Source organism: Tachypleus tridentatus, chromosome 13, assembly GCF_004210375.1.
Source record: "Tachypleus tridentatus isolate NWPU-2018 chromosome 13, ASM421037v1, whole genome shotgun sequence".
Taxonomy (NCBI): domain Eukaryota; kingdom Metazoa; phylum Arthropoda; class Merostomata; order Xiphosura; family Limulidae; genus Tachypleus; species Tachypleus tridentatus.
The window spans coordinates 216,651,474-216,671,044 of NC_134837.1; the positions used below are offsets into that span (position 1 = coordinate 216,651,474).

The window sequence follows — 19,571 nt, forward strand, 5'->3', positions numbered from 1 at the left end:
TTACTGTTGTTCACCTTGTTCTATATTACTGTTGTGCACTTTGTTGTATATTATTGTTGAGTACTTTATCCTGTATTGCTGTTGTATACTTTGTTCTGTATTACTGTCGTTCACTTGGTTCTATATTACCGTTGTATATTATTGTTGTATACTTTGTTGTATATTATTGTTGTACACTCTGTTGTATATTATTGTTGTGTACTTTGTTCTATATTATTGTTCTTTTCACTCTGTTCTATACTATTGTTATATGCTTTGTTATATATTATTATTGTTCACTTGGTTCTATATTATTCCTGTATACGTGTTCTACATTATTTTTGTGTACTTTGTTTTGCATTATTGTTGTATATTTTGTTCTATATCATCGTTGTTCATTTGGTTCTACACTACTGTTGTATACTTTGTTCTATATTACTGTTATTCACTCGGTTCTATGTTATTGTTGTCTACTTTGTTCTATATTACTGTTATTCACTTGGTTCTATACTACTGTTGTGTACGTTGTTCTATATTATTGTTGTTCACTCGTTTCTATATTTTTGTTGTTCACTCGGTTGTATTTAATTGTTGTCTACTTTGTTCTATATTATTCTTGTTCACTTTGTTCCATATTACTGTCTTGTAATTTGTTCTATACTATTGTTGTGCACTTTTTCCTTGTTATTGTTGTATACTTTGTTCTAAATTCCTGTTGTGCACTTTGTTTTATATTATTGCTGTGTACTTTGTTATATATTACTCTTGTGTACGCTCTATTTTATCATTTTTTTACTTTGTTCTTCCATGATTGTTTTTTATTGTTTATCTTGTTCTTCAGGGCTGTTTTGTTTTACTTCATATGATAGTATCTTTTGATTGGCTATTTTGTAATTTTCTATTTATTGATATTATTTTCCTTCTACTAAGTATGTAAACCTTGTACGTTAAAGTTATATATTGGTTATATGTAACATTATTTATACATACAACAGTCTTATGCACCTACATATATATATATATATTGAAGAACATATCTTATCGTAATAAATTAAGCACAATAATAATTTTCTATTCAATCACAAACCTTTTTTGTACGTTATTCATAATTGTAATATAAAGTTGAATCAGCTTAAAAGTGGGTAATTTATTTATAAATTCAAAAAATTAGTACTTGTTTCACAGAAAGTTCAATTATTTGTCGAGTAAAGTGCCAAAATCCAATTTTACATCTTTTATCTGTGACCTTGTGTGAAAAAGCTCTATTCAAATAAATTGTCTCAAAAATGGCGACATACTAATGAAACAAAAATACTGGCTCTTAGGTTGCTATGGAAACCTCTCGGGAAGTCACCAAGGATTTTCAGTGAGCGACCAATAAGAACAACTGCTTCAAACACAAGGACATGACGTAGAGGCAGAAAGTCGGGACCGCAGTGGTAGGAAACAAACAAAATACTGTACACCACTGTATATTTTTGTCATTTTTTGACTCACAGTGATCATTCAAGGATTTCGAAAAGATACTTACGTGATCTCTAAGAAGGGGATGCTCGTTTATTTAATGAACGATGAGAAAGGTCTCTAGGAATGGTACACGATTTTATAATATATGTATAACCATATATCAAATATAGCATATATATATATATATAAGAATAACCATATAGCAAACATGACATATACATGTATGTATGTAACATGATATAAATATATACATAACCATACATTAAACATGGCATATACACATATATATATCACCATATATCAAATAAGCATAATGAGACAGTTACTGGGAGTAACAAAAACAACAAGAATACGTGTTTGCTACAATGGTGAAATATATAAATGTATATGCCATGTTTAATGTTTGGTTATGTATATATTTATATCTTGTTATACACAGATATATATATATCACCATATATCAAATAAATAAGCATAATGAGACAGCGACTGTGAGTAACAAAAACAATAAGAATACGTGTTTGCTACAATGTTAACCCTAAGTCAGCAATAACAATTTGTTTGTTTTAAATCAAAGCCACATCAGGCTACCTGCTGCGTCCACCGTGTGGAATCGAACCATGAATTTTACCTTTGTAAGTTTGTAGACTTATCACTATCCCACCAGGTTTGTTATTATTTAGGTTAAACACAAAGCTACACAATCAGTTACCTGTGCTCTGCCCACTACGGGTATCGAAACCCGGTAAGTCCGAAGACATACTGCTATACCACTGGGGGTCGTCCCATTAGGGGACTAGCAGTTACAGGAAGCGCTTGTTTGTGTTATAAAAGAACATATATTAAGTGACTTCAAACACTTTTCTAAGCTAATAAACTGTAGAAACCATTGATTACTAGAGAATTAAATGTCCTGTGTAATGTAAGTTAGGATTAGTGATACAAATCAAACGAAAATCAATTTTTTCCGATCTCTCATTTCACGCACATTCTGAAGGAAGAACGAACTCACTCGCTCAAAATGAAAATAAGGTCAAAACATAAAGATTTTTCTGGGCAAAAAAATACTGAAACGACGAAAAATGCAAGGAGTACGCCACCTCGTAGGAGCATTATTTAAACATATAGGGTTAGGTGGTTAGGGGCGATTAACTCGCTATCTGAATGTCATGGGTTCGATTCCCCGTCCCACTAAACATGCTCGCCTTCTGAGCCGTTGGAGCGTTATAATATTACGGTCAATTCCACTATCTGTTGTAAAATAGTACGCCAAGAATGGCCGGTGGGTGGTAATAACTAGATGCCTTCCTTCTAGCCTTACGCTACTAAAGTAGGGACGGCAAGCACAGACAACCCTCGTGTACCTTCGTACACAATTCAAAAATAAACAAACAAACAAAACAAATACATAAAATAAAAGTTGTTTGTTGTTTTATAGGAAATGTTACATCTATTGCTGCTAAGCATGCATTAGCTAATTGTACTGTTTCAACCTTAATTAGTAAAATGTGGCCCGGCATGCTAATATGGTTAGACGACTCGACTCGTAATCTGAGGATCGCAGGTTCGAATCTACCAAACATGCCCATACTCTTAGTTGTAGTAGTGTTATAATGTGACTGTGAATCGTACTATTTGTTAGTTTTAAAAGTAACTCAAAAGTTAGCAGCGGATGGCGATGACCAGCTACCTTCTCTTTTGTCTTTCACTGCTAAATCAGGAACGGCTAACGTAGATATCCCGTGTGCAATTTTGCACAAAATTCAAAATAAACCGAATTCTGGTGATATGTAATCAAGATCTGAGTTTACACTATCAGTGTCATTGCTAGTAAGAATCAAACAAATGTTTGTTAAGCTACAATGTCTTTTTTCTATAAAGTTAAAAGACTGACGAAATAAATTATGCCTTTTTTACATCTGTATGTGATAAATGTGTTAGTCATGTTTATGAAAGTAGAATTCACAGTTAGGAATAAGAAAATAAAATACCTTGTTTTAGCGATAATATATAGACGATGGACGATCATGGTATTCCTTATAACTAACTGGTCGCTCATCTCGAGAACTAACGTAAACTAATGAAAACAGATAATATTTTGCTCTGAATTTTTTCTTAAAAAAACAGGAACTGTAAAACAATCAATGAACAAACTGTTTAGTTCAAAAATTAAGAGCAAATTTTAGCTGTAAAAACACATTTTAAATGTCATTAAAAACTCTTGTTGGAGCAAGATTTTGTTCTTCAAATATTGTGAGCTTGTTTAAAGTATTCCACAATAAACAACGTAGCTGGTATACAGTGAGTTTGTCAAACTTTATAAGATTTTATATGCTAATACAGTGACAAATGATTGAATATGTAACCCTTGGCGCCACATGGGGCGGATACTTTTAGCGTCTTTAGGTTTTTGGCTCACAGGGAATTGCAAACCATTCCATACTGCAACTCTGCCAGTGTAGAGCTTGGATAAAGAAGTACATGCCACGGTCGTTTTCAGGGCTACTAGTATAACGAAATTGTTAATCGATGTAGAAGTACTTTGGAAAGAGACGTTTAGGAAAGCAGTGGGCTCAGAAACCATAATTATAATGGGTAGCGAGTCCTCATCCGCAAATGGAAATATACAGTGACGAAAGAGAACCCTTTGACCCTAAAAACCATTGTGAAAAATCTGAGCAAACTCCTGATGCACTAACTTATTAGCAACCAAGGACGTTGGCCTGTTAAAGTCTCACGAACAAGAAGTCCATAAGCTCTCATCATCTCCAAGTCAACTATTGTTTTCATGAGAACAATACTCTAGAAGAAACTAGAAACACGCAATTCCCATTCCATAAGCTACCTTGCAAGTCCTCTTAAATAATTCTAGTGAACTTTTCATCTGTCTAAACGTAGTCTTGGAATATCCTCATACAGTAAAGGGTTAGTAGACAAGTTATCGAAGAGGTGGTTTAAAATTGATCCCCCGTCCTTCGCAGAAACTTGTTACAATAACAACTGCAGTGTCAAGCAATGGTGCATAATCATAGCTATCAGAATTAGCACTTTTAACAGTAGAAGAAGTAGTAGTTCCAAGAGCACATTAGAATCTGTAATATCACTTTCCTAAATCTCGATGAGCCTGTGGTATATTTATTTACAATTTTGTTTTGGTATCACATTCCAAATACATTATTATTAGATTAAATATTAATGAGATTAAATTATATTAATTATTATATAATAACGTAAATACATATCCAATTGGTCTATCTATTTAAACGTTTCTAGGTAAAATAATTATAATGTTTATAGTAGCATCTAGATATTTATATTTTGTATTAAAGCTACTAAGGCTATCTATTGCCCTCCCGATAATAAATTACTAACCAAACAGAAGACAACAAATCAGCAGTGCTCAACCAATTACCACCCATGCTAGTGGATTCAACTGACTGTCACTCTTATAACATACCCACCACTTAATGTGTGGGGAACGTTTTGTGATATCGCACGAGTACGAACCGGATACGCAAGCTCCGAAATCCAAAGCTCTACCACTACACCAACCCCCGACCCGTTTATATTAATAGACCTATTTAATGTCTATGCAAAATTTAATGTTGCTTAATATAAACAAAATTGGATTTTTTAAGGGGCTTCGTTTTTTCTTAATATTCCCCGAACATTTACGTAAGATTACAAATCCAACCTTAAAATGTTAGAATCCCTCATGTTGTGATTTATTAGCTTTGATATATTATACTTCTTCTTGATTAACAACCAAATGATTTAGTCCTAAATCCTGTACGCGAAGTTTAATATCACAGAACTCCAAATCATTACATGGTCAGGTGTTTAAGGCACTTGACTCGTAATCTGAGGGTCGCAGGTTCGAATTCCTGTCACACCAAACATGCTCGCCCTTTCAGCCGTGGGGGCGTTACAATGTTACGGTCAATCCCACCATTCGTTAGTAAAAGAGTAGCTCAAGAGTTGGCGGTGGGTAGTGATGACTAGCTGCCTCCCGTCTAGTTTTATACCGCTAAATTAGAGAAGGCTAGCGCAGATAGCCCTCGTGTAGCTTTGCACGAAATTCAAAACAAACAAACAAACAAACCAAATCGTCACTTTCACTAGGTTGCAAACTATTTTAATAAAAATATCAAGTCATTTTTACTTACTCATAAATTGTAGCATTAAAAAACATGGGGTACTTTATGCAATTAAGTTGTTTTATAATTTATTGCTTTTCCTTCTAATATTTGTGAATTACTAAAAAAAAGACAGGTTAAAACTAGCATACACATTTAAAATAATCAACTTTTTTCTTTCAGTGAAACGTACAGCGCTGATCTTGTCATACGTCACTTCCGTTCCTGACAACGCAGCGTGACTTTTTGTTAGCTTCGTAACCACAAATCTAGTCTTGTTGCGTATACAGAACTGTCGAGTCTTATTAAAGTTAATGTTCTGCCTTAAAATGTAATTCACGAAATGAGTTGGAATATTCATTACCTGCATCTTATTTGAATGGTATTTTAAATGTACTACCCTGCCCTTAGATATCTCATTTTTAAGATTCAGAGGACCTTTTTCAAAACTGTTTCCCTTCAACATATTTTAACGGGTTTAATACTATTCGTGAGACTTATCCATACTATTATTTTATAATTTCTAAGGTTCGAGCAAGGCCTTGCGATCTGCATTTGTCTGTAAATACGAGGGTTTATGGTTAGAGTCCTATATTTTTGCAAAATAAAAAACAAAGAAACCACACTCTGATCTTTTAAGGCCGTGGGTGTGTTATAAGAATGGCAATCAAAACCCATTTTTCCATCAGACAAGCATGCCCAAACGTTGACAGTGGACCTAATTACTAGGCCTTCTCTGTAGTTTACCAGTTCAAAATTAAGAATTTCCATGCACAGGTAGACCTATGAGTGAAACATTTAACTATAACAACCAATCAGTTTCTAATCATGTATGAAAATGCTTGATCCTTTTTTATATTTTAGGATGATTCAACATAGGATATTAAGCCTTTATATGTAATTATTCTTATAATTAGTTGTTTTAGAATATAATACAAACTACATTTCACCTTAACCTCAATGAATTGGGTACATATTCTAAGCAAAACAACCGAAACGCTACTTTATCTGAACAATATCATACTTTCAAGGCGTCCCAAAAATAGATGACAACAAATTTATTTCTTAATTTGATGTAAAGAGCTTGTGCCATGATATTAAATACTGTTTAGTGAGATATTATTAATTAATTTATTTTATAAGTGAATATTTTTATGATTGTTTAGTTTCTTCCACAATAATAGAGTTAGAAGAAATTACTTTAAAGTAAATGTTATGGCAAGTTTAGTTACGTAACGCGATAAGAGTCGGGCGTTATGTTTGTAATTCATTGATATCAAGATTATCGAACGTCGCGAGAAATTTATTAATGTCCAGTATATAGCGAGCAAACGATTCAGTAACAATCATATAAATAGTGTGAGATGAGTGAAAAAGTATACAGACATACAAAGACAGGACAGGCGAAAAGTAAAATTACAAGAAGTTAGGCCAAAGGAAAGTTAAACGAAAAGTTAATTGTTGTAGGAGTGGAAGGCCTAACGATTAATATAGGCCTAACGTTTGATACATTAGAATGAGACTAACGGTGTTAAAAGAGATAAGAAGGACAATTTATTTCAGCAAAGAGTGTTCTAACGTAATTGAACTAGCCCTAAAGGACTTTGACAAATAAACAGACGATTCTTGGAAATACAAAGAGAGAAAAAGGAGCAGACGATTTTAGAAGTATAGGATGCAACCATGGTAGCTCGACGATAACGTAAGTGAACTATACTTGGATAGTTTGGTGATACTAATAAAGCAAAATAGTTCGATTTGTCAACTGAAATTCTAAAACAAATGAATAAGCCCAAGTGAACTTTTGACAAGAAAGAAAGGAATATATAATGCTTATAACCTTGCGTCTATGACCTGTATAAAGACGTTGTACATCCGTTTAATTAGTTCCAAATATATATATATTATTTAGAAAAAAATTGGAGTGAGTGTGTTGATTGTTGATTTTTGAATTTATCACCAACAAGTCACACACATCTACTGCAGAAAAATCATTAGCCCGAAACACTCATACATATGTTTAATATACACACTAACTATAAAAAACAAGTTTCCTGACAGCTTGAAACAGCAAAAATGAGTTTGTACTTTTCACTATCATTACAGGGTATTACTTAATATTACATTTCACTTTAAACTACTAGAATATTGACCTTCAATTCATCAAATCTGCCCCAAAATATCGTTCTTTAATTTAGGAAATTTGTGTCATAATATTGTTTTTTAATCATGAGATCTTTAACAGAATATCGGTCTTTTATTCATAAAATATCTGCCAGAATAGCATTCCTTAAATAAATTAAATCTGTGCCAGAATAGTGTTCTTTAATTTATGAAATCTGTGCCAGAATATTGTTCTTTAATTCATGAAATTTGTACCAGAATATTGTTCGTTATTTTATAAAATATGTGCCACGATATCGGTCTTTAATTCATAAAGTTTAAGCCAGAATAGCATTCTTCATTTCGTGAAATCTGTGCCAGAATATTTTCTTCAATTCATCAAAACTATTGCACTTGATTACTGTACCTTGTTTTGCTAATATCCGTACAACTTATTTCGTTCGAAATTCACAAACACATTAAAACAAGAACTAATTTTTGCAAAGTATTTTATAACTCTTATATAATTGTTGCTAAATGTATACAAACCTCCGCTCTCTTTTTGCTTACAACTTTCGATCCAAAGGGGTTAACTTCATTTCAAGACAAGATAATAAGATTCCCACTTATTGATCTATGACTGTTCATACAGCATTGTGCCCAGAGAAGATGAGTAAATGGACCAAACAGATAACTTGAGAGTCTTTATTGTATTTTATAAGAGTTGAATGCTTGTCACATACAATATTGAAACTTAAAGAAAGAATTAGGTATCTGTGTAGTTTTACAGTGTAAAATTAATCAGCCAGCATGAAGCAATTAAATACCACTTTGGTACTTATAAATAAGTCCACCAAAAAGACTCAAATGCACATTAGAACAATGAGGTTGGTTCGGAATGTAAATAATCGGTTTTCGATAGAATTTCTGCAGATGTTTGTGTACATAGTCTCTGTTTGTTTCAGCTTCGAACCATTGAAAATCAAGACTTTAATCTCTAAAACACGTTTAGTAAGTTTCACTTGCATTCACTAGTATATTTAATCGTTTAGAGATAGAAATTCTGTAAACAATTGTAACTAGCTGCAGTTTATCAATCTCTATTTTGATTCCTCTAAAGTTCCTTCGTTTGTTTTTGATAGTTACTTCTATTTGTAGTTGAACTGCACTCAACAAGGAATTGTTTATTTTTACATAACGTTACTATGGGGATAACATGTACTCTAATCACTGAACCTACTTTAATACCATTATAATGAAAAGTAAAAAATATAAATTGTCTTACTCAAATAATAAACAAAAATTATGAAAGTGAAAACGAATACAACTTATTTATCGGCCCGCCATGGTTAAGGCACTCAACTCGTAATCTGGAGGTCGCGAGTTCGAATCCCCATCACACCAAACATACTCGCCCTTTCAACCGTTGGGGCGTCATAATGTGACGGTCAATCCAACTATTCGTTGGTAAAAGAGTAGCCCAAGAGTTGTCGGTGGATGGTGATGACTAGCTGCCTTCCCTCTAGTCTTACACTGCTAAATTAGGGACGGCTAGCGCAGATAGCCCTCGTGTAGCTTTGCGCGAAATAAAAAAAAAACAAGCAAAACTATGCACTAAAAGAAGCAAATTAAATTCATATGTGTATAATAGATTACAATTTTCAACACAGGCAATTTATTTGCTGTTGTTTTCTACGTATGATTCCATACGCTTCATCACTGGCGATTTTACTTATAACAAGAAATATCGAAATGAAATATAAAAATAAATGTTGCTTTATTTCATATTGGTGTTTGAGGAGGCCCCCCGCTAGTACAGCGGTATGTCTACGGTTTTACAACGCTAAGATCAAGGGTTCGATTCCTCTCAGTCGGCTAAACAGATAACCCGATGTGACTTTGCTATAAGATAAAACACACAAACACATATGTTTGAGGTGTTTAATATAAATATATATGCTAACCTTTAAACGTTTTATTCGTCTTTTTCAAACTACTCGTTCGCCTCGAAGAAAAACCAATACTAAATCGGTTAAACAACTTTCGAGTAATTGATAACTTATGGCTTAATTTAGTTCTAGTACTTTATTTACAGTTGGTGCGCCATTCTTTCCATATCGGGAGCTTCCCTCTAGCAAGCAAAATCGACTAGCGACAAGTAAGAAAAATCTATAAACGAACCAATTTGCTGTGAGGGGCCAAAAGCATTTCTGGTGCTAAAATCTAGAACGACGCAATAAAAATACGAAACCCCATTTAGAATAATTATATGTGTATCGGTCTTTCATTTCGTTTTGCTTTCTTACTTTCCCTTAGAAAATTGGCTTCACGGTTTATCATATCAGCAACTTTGATTTACGAACTGGAAATACGATTAAGTTTTATTTAGTTAAACAAGCGAGTCCTCAATGATAAAGTTGTGAGTACATTTTTTAACAATTCTATCAGAATGAATTATTAAAGCAATATCTCATCCCTAGGAGGTTCGATTTCGTTTCATCTCCCTCTGAGAAATAGTCGGTTCATTATCTAATTGTGAAAGTTTGCTCACACTGTGTTTGTCATAGTTTTTGTCGATACTTCAAACTTGGTGGATTGGATGGATTGATAAGATTTAATATTCAACAACTGTGGAATTCCAAGTAGCAAAGTACACACATTCCTAACAAAGGCAGTAGATCTTTACTCCTCTATTTAGTATTTAGTATGTGAGGATAAATATTTGTTGTGTATGTATTTCGACCAGGTGTGGCCCAGTAGTTAAGGGGCCCGTCATTGCCAAGTGGATAAGGCGCTTAACTCATAATCTGAGGGTCGCGGGTTCGAATCCGCAACACACCAAACATGCTCGCCCTTTCAGCCGTGGAGGCGTTATAATGTATCGGTCAATCCCACTATTCATTAGTAAAAGAGTAACTCAAGAGTTGGCGGTGGGTGGTAATGACTAGCTGCCTTACCTCTAGTCTTACACTGCTAAATTGAGAGCGGCTAGCACGTATAGCCCTCATGTAGCTTTGCGCGAAATTCAAAAACCAAGACAAAGCCAATGGTTAACGAATCAGAGTATCTGTGATTCGCGTTTCGTTGCTGTTAAATCGCATTCCGCATTTTTGTGTTTGTGAGTGTTATAGGAATGATCGTCAATATTTTCGGTTCGGTTAGAGTAGTCCAAGAGTTGACGATGGGCACTGTTAATTATCTACCTTCCCTCCAGTCTATTACTTCAACATTAAGAAGCCCGGCATGGTCAGGTAGGTAACACTCGACTCTTAATCCGAGGGTTGCGGGTTCGAATCCCCATCACATCAAACATGCTCGCCTCTTTCAGCCGTGGGGATGTTATAATGTGACGGTCAATCCCACTATTTGTTTATAAAAGAGTATTCCAAGAGTCGGCTGTGGGTGGTGATAACTAGCTGCCTTCTCTCTAGTCTTAAACTACTAAATTAGGGAGGGCTAGAGCAGGTAGCCCTCGTGTAGCTTTGCGCGAAATTCAAAAACAAACAAAATTAAGAACGGTTAACACAAATACCCTTGTGTAGGTTTGCGCGAACATCCAAAACAAACATTTTCATTCTAAGTTACCAACAGATCAGGAGATGTAAAAACATTATGAACATGTTGAATTATGAACAATGTTTGAAATACTCGTTCAAGATGGAAAGGTCTAACAATGGGACAATGTGTACGAATATTTGTATAATGTGTTCTGTTTCTAGAAACTGGACCAGTTTAATTGGTTTCCTTATAACATTCACTAAAATTGGTAAAAACAAAAACGCTGATGAATTATTTTACCCATGTTTTAAGCATGAATATCATTGGGCATGAGTCGACTTAAAATTCCGTAACGCGGAGTCACATAATTTACGCTTGCGCATCTGTTTAATGACATCTGGCGTGCTTATCAGAATATTTTGTCAAAATAATTCACGTATTTGCAACTTACGTTTGCTAACAACACGTAGAGCTCAAAATACCAAAGCTGTCACTATGCAAATAATGCCTCTCCACAGATAATTAATTTCACTGCCTACGCGATATACTTTCATATTCCAAAATAACACTGTTTGAGTTATGCTTGCCAGAAATTGAATACAATAATGTAAATCGCTTTCAACTCATAATTAATAACCTGGACAAATACTGTTTTCAATTGATACTTGACAACTTCGCCAGTCTGCGCCTCGTTAGATATAATAATACAGCACTGTTTAGGCTAAACAGCCAAACATCGCGTCAATACTGGGAAATTAGGCTTAAAATCAGTTGAAAATTCTAAAAGTACCTAAATGTTTTTACTAAATAAAATTGTTATGGTTTCTCCAGACGTCACTACAGGCGTTTCTTGTTTACGCCAGGAAAAAAAACCAACAACGATAGCATCTCAATGACTTCATAGTGCAATTTTATTTTCACATGTGTTACATCGATTCACATTCGAATTTGCAGTTGTAATTCTTTCATAAATTGAAATTTTTAACATGAACGGTGCCGTCAACGCAGGTATTTTAAACTGTCACATTATAGTATGTACAGCGTAAATGTGTTGTCGTCTCTAATTTTTAACCAATGAGAAATAACCAACCAGCAGCATTCACCGCTAAAAGGGCTTTCTGCGCCTCCTTGGTTGAATAGAGGAATTGACTGTTACTTTCACGACGTCCTTACAGCTGAAAGATCGGAACATGTTCAGTGACATCGAGTCTCAAACCTTGGAACCACGAAGTTATAAAATAATTGTTATGGGTACAACTTATAAACAACAAGGTGTATGTTAAAAAGGTTGTTGTTTGTTATCAAGCACAAAACACACAAAGGGTTAACTGTGCTCTGGCCACCACGGGTATCGAAACCCGGTTTATTGCAGTATAAGTCCACAGATATACTGCTGTGCCACTGGGAGGGCAGGTTGAAAGGTAATCAATCCAGTAGGAATACATAGTATTTGTGTTACAATTTTTGTTTCCTACTAGAATGGGAATTTTTCTTTTACTACACAAATCTACTTTTAGAAATAATTCGACAGAAAGCATACAGTACGGTAAGGTCTTGTATTTTTCCATATCTTTTTTTTATTTATTTAATTGATCGTTAGAAGTGTTAATCTAATGATAACTCTACTGTCGAAAGGTGTTTGGATTAATGTCAAAATGAGGTCGCAGTAAATAGTGTTGAACATGTCTGTTTTCGAATACTACACATCTGACTCTTTATAAACTATGTAATAATCTTTCTAAAGCCACAGTGAGCTTGTCTGTTATTTAAGTATTCGGTACAAAGTAAGAATGTTACAGCTGTTGATATCGTTAAAGTTTCTTTAAACTAGAAGTTTCTAGTTCCACCAGATGGAGATTATGGAAAGTAGACTAACTTCTCCATTCAATACTCTTAGTTGGATTTGTGAACAACCTCTTTCGAAAGTATAAAAGTCAAAAACAAAGGTTGTGTAAAAATGGATAACAACTCGAGGAATTATTAACAGAGTTTGGTGAGGTTAATCTGTTGTTTGTCCGTTTTTTATATGGTAAAGCCATATCAGGCTACCTGCCGTATACACCGAGGGAAATCGAACACTCTTCATTTTAGCGTTATAAATTCGAAAACTCTTCATTTTAGCGTTATAAATTCGAACACTTACCGCTGTCCCAGCGGGTGATTTGGTGAAGTTAGTACGAAGCTCAACGCCACCACAAATATCAATACCCTTTGTAATAAATGTGGACAGTGATATTTTTCAAAATGGTATACATCCTCAAAATAAAATAAAATCGATAGAAATCATTATGTTTTATACACACTGGATACAAGAGTCTGATGGGTTTTCAAGATTTCCATGGCTTCAGATAGCTTAAAGCATGAAGTAAAACCAACATATTCTTTAACTCTACAATATTTTTATCTGTCCAGGATTGGGTGTGGCTTATTAGCTAGCTTCCCCAGACAGTGAACCTAATTTTGAGCTGATAGACTACAGATAAGACACGTACTCAACAATTCCCAACGCGATTGTTTGGAATACTCTAATCGAAGAATAAGATTGGACCGTTACTATTATTGTTTTTTTTTTAATTTCACGCAAGGCTACTCAAGGGCTATCTGCGCTAGTCGTCACTAATTTAGCAGTGTAATACTAGAGGGAAGGCAGCTAGTCATTACCACCCACCGCCAACTCTTGGGCTATTCTTTTACCAACGAATAGTGGGATTGACCATCACATAATAACGCCCCCACGGCTTAAAGGGCGAGCATGTTTGGTGCGACCGGGATTCGAACCCGCGACCCTCGGATTAGGAGTCGAACACCTTAACCCATCTGGCCATGCCGGGCCCCGTTATTATTATAATACATCCATGGTCTCAAAATTCGGAGCAAATTTTGAGGCAACAGAATGCGAACCATGGACCCTCGAATTCACAGTCTGACAAACTGACTGCTAGACCCCACCCGTGAGGTGTTATTTTAGAATTCCTACTCATCATAAGTCTCCATGACCACCTAACTATTGGTCTTAAACCACACAATCAACATTATTTAAACCAAAGAGTTGAGAACATAGCTATACAAAGGGCTATCAGTGCTCTGCACATCACTGGTATCGAAAACCGATTTCTAGCAGTGTGAGTTCGCGGACGTACCGCTATGCCAAAAAGAATGTCTGAAAACGGTTTTTACATAACGTCTCGATGTCTGGGTGAAAGAGAAATAAAATAATTAATCAACTGATGATGTCTTGATTTAAAGGGTGAGATCATGCTGTAAAAAAGCTCTTCTTAAAATAAAATGTTTTGTTTTTTGAAAATTCGAAACGTGTTTTAAGCTTTCCCAAAGGAATCGGCGGGTTCCCCTTTTTATGCATGTTTGTTTGTTTGTTTTTCAATTTCGCGCAAAGCTACACGAAGGCTATCTGCGCTAGCCGTACCTAATTTTGCAGTGTAAGACTACAGGGAAGGCAGCTAGTCATCATTACCCACCGCCAACTCTTGGGCTACTCTTTTACCAACGAATAGTTGGATTGACCGTCATATTGTAACGCCCGCACGGCTGAAAGGACGAGCATGTTTGGTGTGACGGGGATTTGAACCCGCGACCCTCATACTACGAGTCGAGAGCCTTAACCACCTGGCCATGCCGGGCCTTTTATGTATGAGTTCGTGTTTGTGAAAATAATAATTTTCACAACGTTTCACAACGTTGAAACAAAATTAATGAAATGCTAAATATTGTTCCAAAACTAACTGTTCAGGTTTCGACAAAAATATATCCTGAGTCCAACATCACAGCCAAGGTCAACGACCTCAGTTATAACGATAGTCTGTTAAGCCTTAATATAATTTTGAACTTATTAGGATAGAAGAAAGAAAATTGTAGACAGCGTTCATTCTCTTCAGTATATGACTTGAAACGTATTCTATAAACTTTATGGAAGTGCCCTCGTTACGTTTAGTTATTTAAATAATTATAAAAAAAAAAAACTTTCTGAATATGTGTTGCAATATTAATTCTGTTTTGTTCGAAAGAGTAAAACTACTTGGCAATACAAAAATAAAACAATAAACGTCAATGTTTTTGATAGGGGTTGATTCAACAAACTCATCACTCTATATTTAAATTAAGACTACATATTCATTTCTCATTCAAAGTTGTATTTTCAAATTAACTTAATATTTACTTAACTTTACAATGGAAAATTAAAAAGTATTAATTCAATCAAAATGAAAAAACATTAAGTATTATCCAAGTTCAGTAATATTTTAAAACTGGAAAGCCTTTCAGGTTCATCTCTATTTATTTAATAAAGCTTTTTCCAAAATGTTTAGTCTCTATTATTGGTATATTCGTAGGCCTGGCATGGCCAAGCGCGTAAGGCGTGCGACTCGTTATCCGAGGGTCGCGGGTTCGCGCCTGCGTCGCGCCTAAACATGCTCGCCCTCCCAGCCAGCCGTGGGGGTGTATAATGTGACGGTCAATTCCACTACTCGTTGGTAAAAGAGTAGCTCAAGAGTTGGCGGTGGGTGGTGATGACTAGCTGCCTTCCCTCTAGTCTTACACTGCTAAATTAGAGACGGCTCGGTGCAGCGGGCTAACAACCTACTCACTTAAATACCTGTTGAAGAATCCACAACCGATGGTGGCCTTATGTTCCTTGATGGAATCTAATGGTGATAACTAAACTAACTAATTGGTATATTTAAACAAAGCGCCTTTTAGAAAACCGTTGTTGTTTATTGATTTTCGCGCAAAACTACTCGAGGAATATCTGCTCTAGTTGTCCCTAATTTTAAAGTGATAGACTAACCAAAACCATCCACCACCAACTCGTGTGATATTCTGGCTAAATAGTGGAATTTGACCGACACTATCTTAACGCACCCCTATCACCAACGTGCATAGCGTGATTTTTATTTTATTTATCTTTGTTGGTAACAAGTCGTGAATTAAGGAACTTTTTGAATCAACAGTCCAGAAAAAACAAATGCTCAGACAAAATATGTTGAAATAAAATGAAAAACGTACACAGTTTTAAAATAGGCCCGAAGCTGGAACCAGTAATCAAAATAACGAACCGCGAATAGTAGATTCACAGTTCAAGGCGGGATGTTCTTGAACACAGTTTGCATCTTCAGATGTGGATGTATTATAAGAATTACAGTCATTCTTGTTATTCGGTTCCAGGAGCTGGGAAAGGCCTTCCTCGCGGTATTTCCTGTTGACTGGTTGAAGTCCATCTGATAAGCAGTTCAAACCTGGTAACTGCTATACCTGAACCTCAGGGACTTCTAACCTGGCCGTTTAGCTCTTGTGTTCATAAAGTGTTATTGTGGTTGAAAATGTATTTATTTGGTTAGTTTTGAACGTGCTTCAAATCCTTTGTCTTTTACAATTGTTAAATGAATCTTACTATTACTTCCAATCAAAATCAAGATGCAATTTATTTAATATTTACATCGGTAAAGTGTACCAGTTAACCCTACTTAGGAAGGTTAGATTTCGCCAATTATTCCTTTCAGAAATTCATTAGTCTCTTTCCTATTATTCTTTTACGGACATGGCATGGTCAGGTGGTTAAAGCGCTTGACTCGCAATCCAAGGGTTGCAGGGTCGATTCCCTATTACAACAAACATGCTCGCCCTTTCAGCCGTGGGGACATTATATTATATTTAAATGAGGTTTATCTCTTATTCTCATATTTGTATATTTGGTTTTTGCTTTCGTGAAAAGTTCCGCACTGGCTTATTTACTCTGTATCTCTCTTAGAGATCGAACCCTTATTTGTATTATATATTATAAGCCTTCAAGGTTTATCATTGAGCTACACGAGGGCTATCTACGCTAGCCGTCTCTACTTTAGCAGTGTAAGACTAGACCAAGACAGCTAGTCATCGCCAGCCACCGTCACCTCTTGGGCTACCCTTTTACCAACGATTGACCGTAACATTATAACGTCCCCACGGCTGAAAGTACGAGTATGTTTGGTGTGACGGAGATTCGAACCTGCAACCCTCAGATTACGAGTCGAGTTCCTTAACCACCTGGCCATGTCGAGCGCTGTTAAATCTTTTCTTGGGCATTATACAAAGTTAAGGCCGTGGCGTGATCAAGTGTTTAGGGTGTTTGAATTTCAATATGTGGGTAGTGGGTTCGAATCCCACCAGACATACCCAATCTTTCAGACGTGGGGGCGCTATAAAGTTACGGTCAATCCCATTATTCGTCGGTAAAAGAGTAGCCCAAGAATTGGCAGTGGTTGGTGATGACTAGCTAGCTGCCTTCCCTCTAATGTAGCAGTCTTAGTCCGCTAAATTATGGACAGCTAGCGCAGATAACCCTACTGTAGCTCTGCGCCGAATTCAGAAACCAAACGTTCTCTTCTTTCTACAATGGCAAATTTATTTACCAAATCTTCTGACGATAAAGTCACAAGTCGGATGTCTACAAGTAACCTTTATTGATGTTTCTTTTCTTAATATTTGTTTATCTGTAATTTTCATATTGGTAAATTAACAGCGGTTATCAATAATATGAAAACATGACATGCTAGTATAATACTAAAGTAAAAGACGACGGTTTATAAAAATAATGGAGTGGTTTTATTTGCAGGAGGGGGTGAACTACATATCCAGTAATAGCTATTGCAAAAAAACCAAAAAAAAACCTAAGTAATATCTTAGTCAATCATTTTTTTCTAGCATACATAAACAAAACTATACAAACAAAACAGTTTGTTCGTTTAATTTTATTTTCTTTGCACAAAACTAACGAGGGCTATCTACTTCAGCCGTCTCTAAATTCATAATGATGGACTATAGGGAAAAAAGCTAGTTATTTCCAGCCACTGCTACATTTGGGCTAACCTTTACCAACAAATAGTAGAGATGACCATCACATTACAACTCACCCACGGCGGAAAGGGCGAACATGTGTGTCGAGGGGACAGGGGGTTCGAATTCGCAGATTGCAAGTCCATCGTCCTTACCACTAGGTCATGCCATACCACAATAGAGCAAATGCTAATTAGTTTCTGATATTACATTCACTTTATTCACGGTGGATTTTATGATCTCACCTTATTAAATAAAACACTTGTTCGTTAACAAAGAATATTTAATCAGGACCTTTGTTTACATTGGAGATCCCTCTCACCAACAAATCTTATTTTTTTAATACAAATAAGTTTGCCGGTACATAGAATCAATGGCCTCAGACTTCCAGTAGCATTATATGTAAACTTCTTAACAATAATGGCTACTTTATGGTATAAACGAACAGAAATTAGCAGAACTAGTAAACTTTCTTATACGATAAGCAGCATCTGTCAGAGAAGAACAACCCAGAATTTAAATTAGATTTAAATTTTATTTTAAAAAATGTTAATTAACTATGTATTCAATCACATTTATTTATGTATTCTTAATTTCTTGTATGTCCCCGCTGAGTCAGTGGTAAGTCTCACAGATTACAAGGCTTAAATTTGTGGTTCGATATCCACATCCACATTGGGCAAAGCACAGGTAGCCCCATTGTATAGCTTTGTGTTCAATAAGAAATATCAATTTCAACCATTTGATATACATTGAGAAATTATAAAACTTTCACAAGAACACTCCTACAGAGTAACTAATTTAATTACCCACAGTATATTGTGGTGTAGTGTTTTTTTAGTTGTTCAAGCAGTTTTTGTTTTTTGTACGTCCGGCATTCATTTTTTTTCAGGGTCGTTATCATGTACTTGGCGAGAGAAGTATGCTTTTTCGCATTACAGGTGCGCTAGACAATAAAAACATAAATACGAGTGTTTAAAAGCTTGGCCTTATCAAAAATACTGTATTGTAGCATTAACTTCTTAAATATGTTGAAAATAGGAAAATGTGTTATATTTCAACTGTAATGTCTTGTTGCTATATAAAACACTTTGTAATTAAAAACGTCAAATTACATTTTCTTACCTCCAACTTCACAATTTCTAAATGGAAAATTCAGATAATTTTAGTCTTTAACAAATATTGGCCTGTAAATGTAATGCTGGAACAGATAACCCAACAACACTTGCTTGTTTAAAAAACTAAAACCAAAAACTATTCCCAACAGCATCTATAACATTATACACAAATTATTTCCATTTGTAGTCAAAGTTTCTAATAAGCTTAAGAAACCTACTCACCCTCTGTTCTAAAGCTGAGCTAGCTATTCAAACAAAGAACCGATTTCCAAACGATTTCTCTGTGCTGCGAAACTAAGCACTGACTACAGCTGCCACACGCTTGAAAATAACATCAACAACCGCCAGTCACGTGATCAAGTATTCCTGTTTAAGAGCGATTTTCGGCCTGCTCCCTTGCAGCGCTCTCTGCTGGGGACGCCCAACACCAGAAAGTTCAGCATTA

At 35.3% G+C, this 19,571-nt stretch overlaps 1 pseudogene across 1 annotated transcript in view; it reads right to left on the reverse strand.

Annotated features, from left to right (window-relative positions):
• The window catches only part of LOC143238371 (ubiquitin-conjugating enzyme E2Q-like protein 1 pseudogene), a 55,912-nt pseudogene extending 36,452 nt beyond the window's left edge, over nt 1–19,460 (reverse strand). Inside the window, exon 1 of the transcript XR_013020552.1 lies at nt 19,349–19,460. The product of XR_013020552.1 is annotated as a ubiquitin-conjugating enzyme E2Q-like protein 1 pseudogene (transcript). The remainder of the gene's footprint in view (nt 1–19,348) is intronic.
• Between the last annotated feature and the right edge of the window lie 111 nt (nt 19,461–19,571).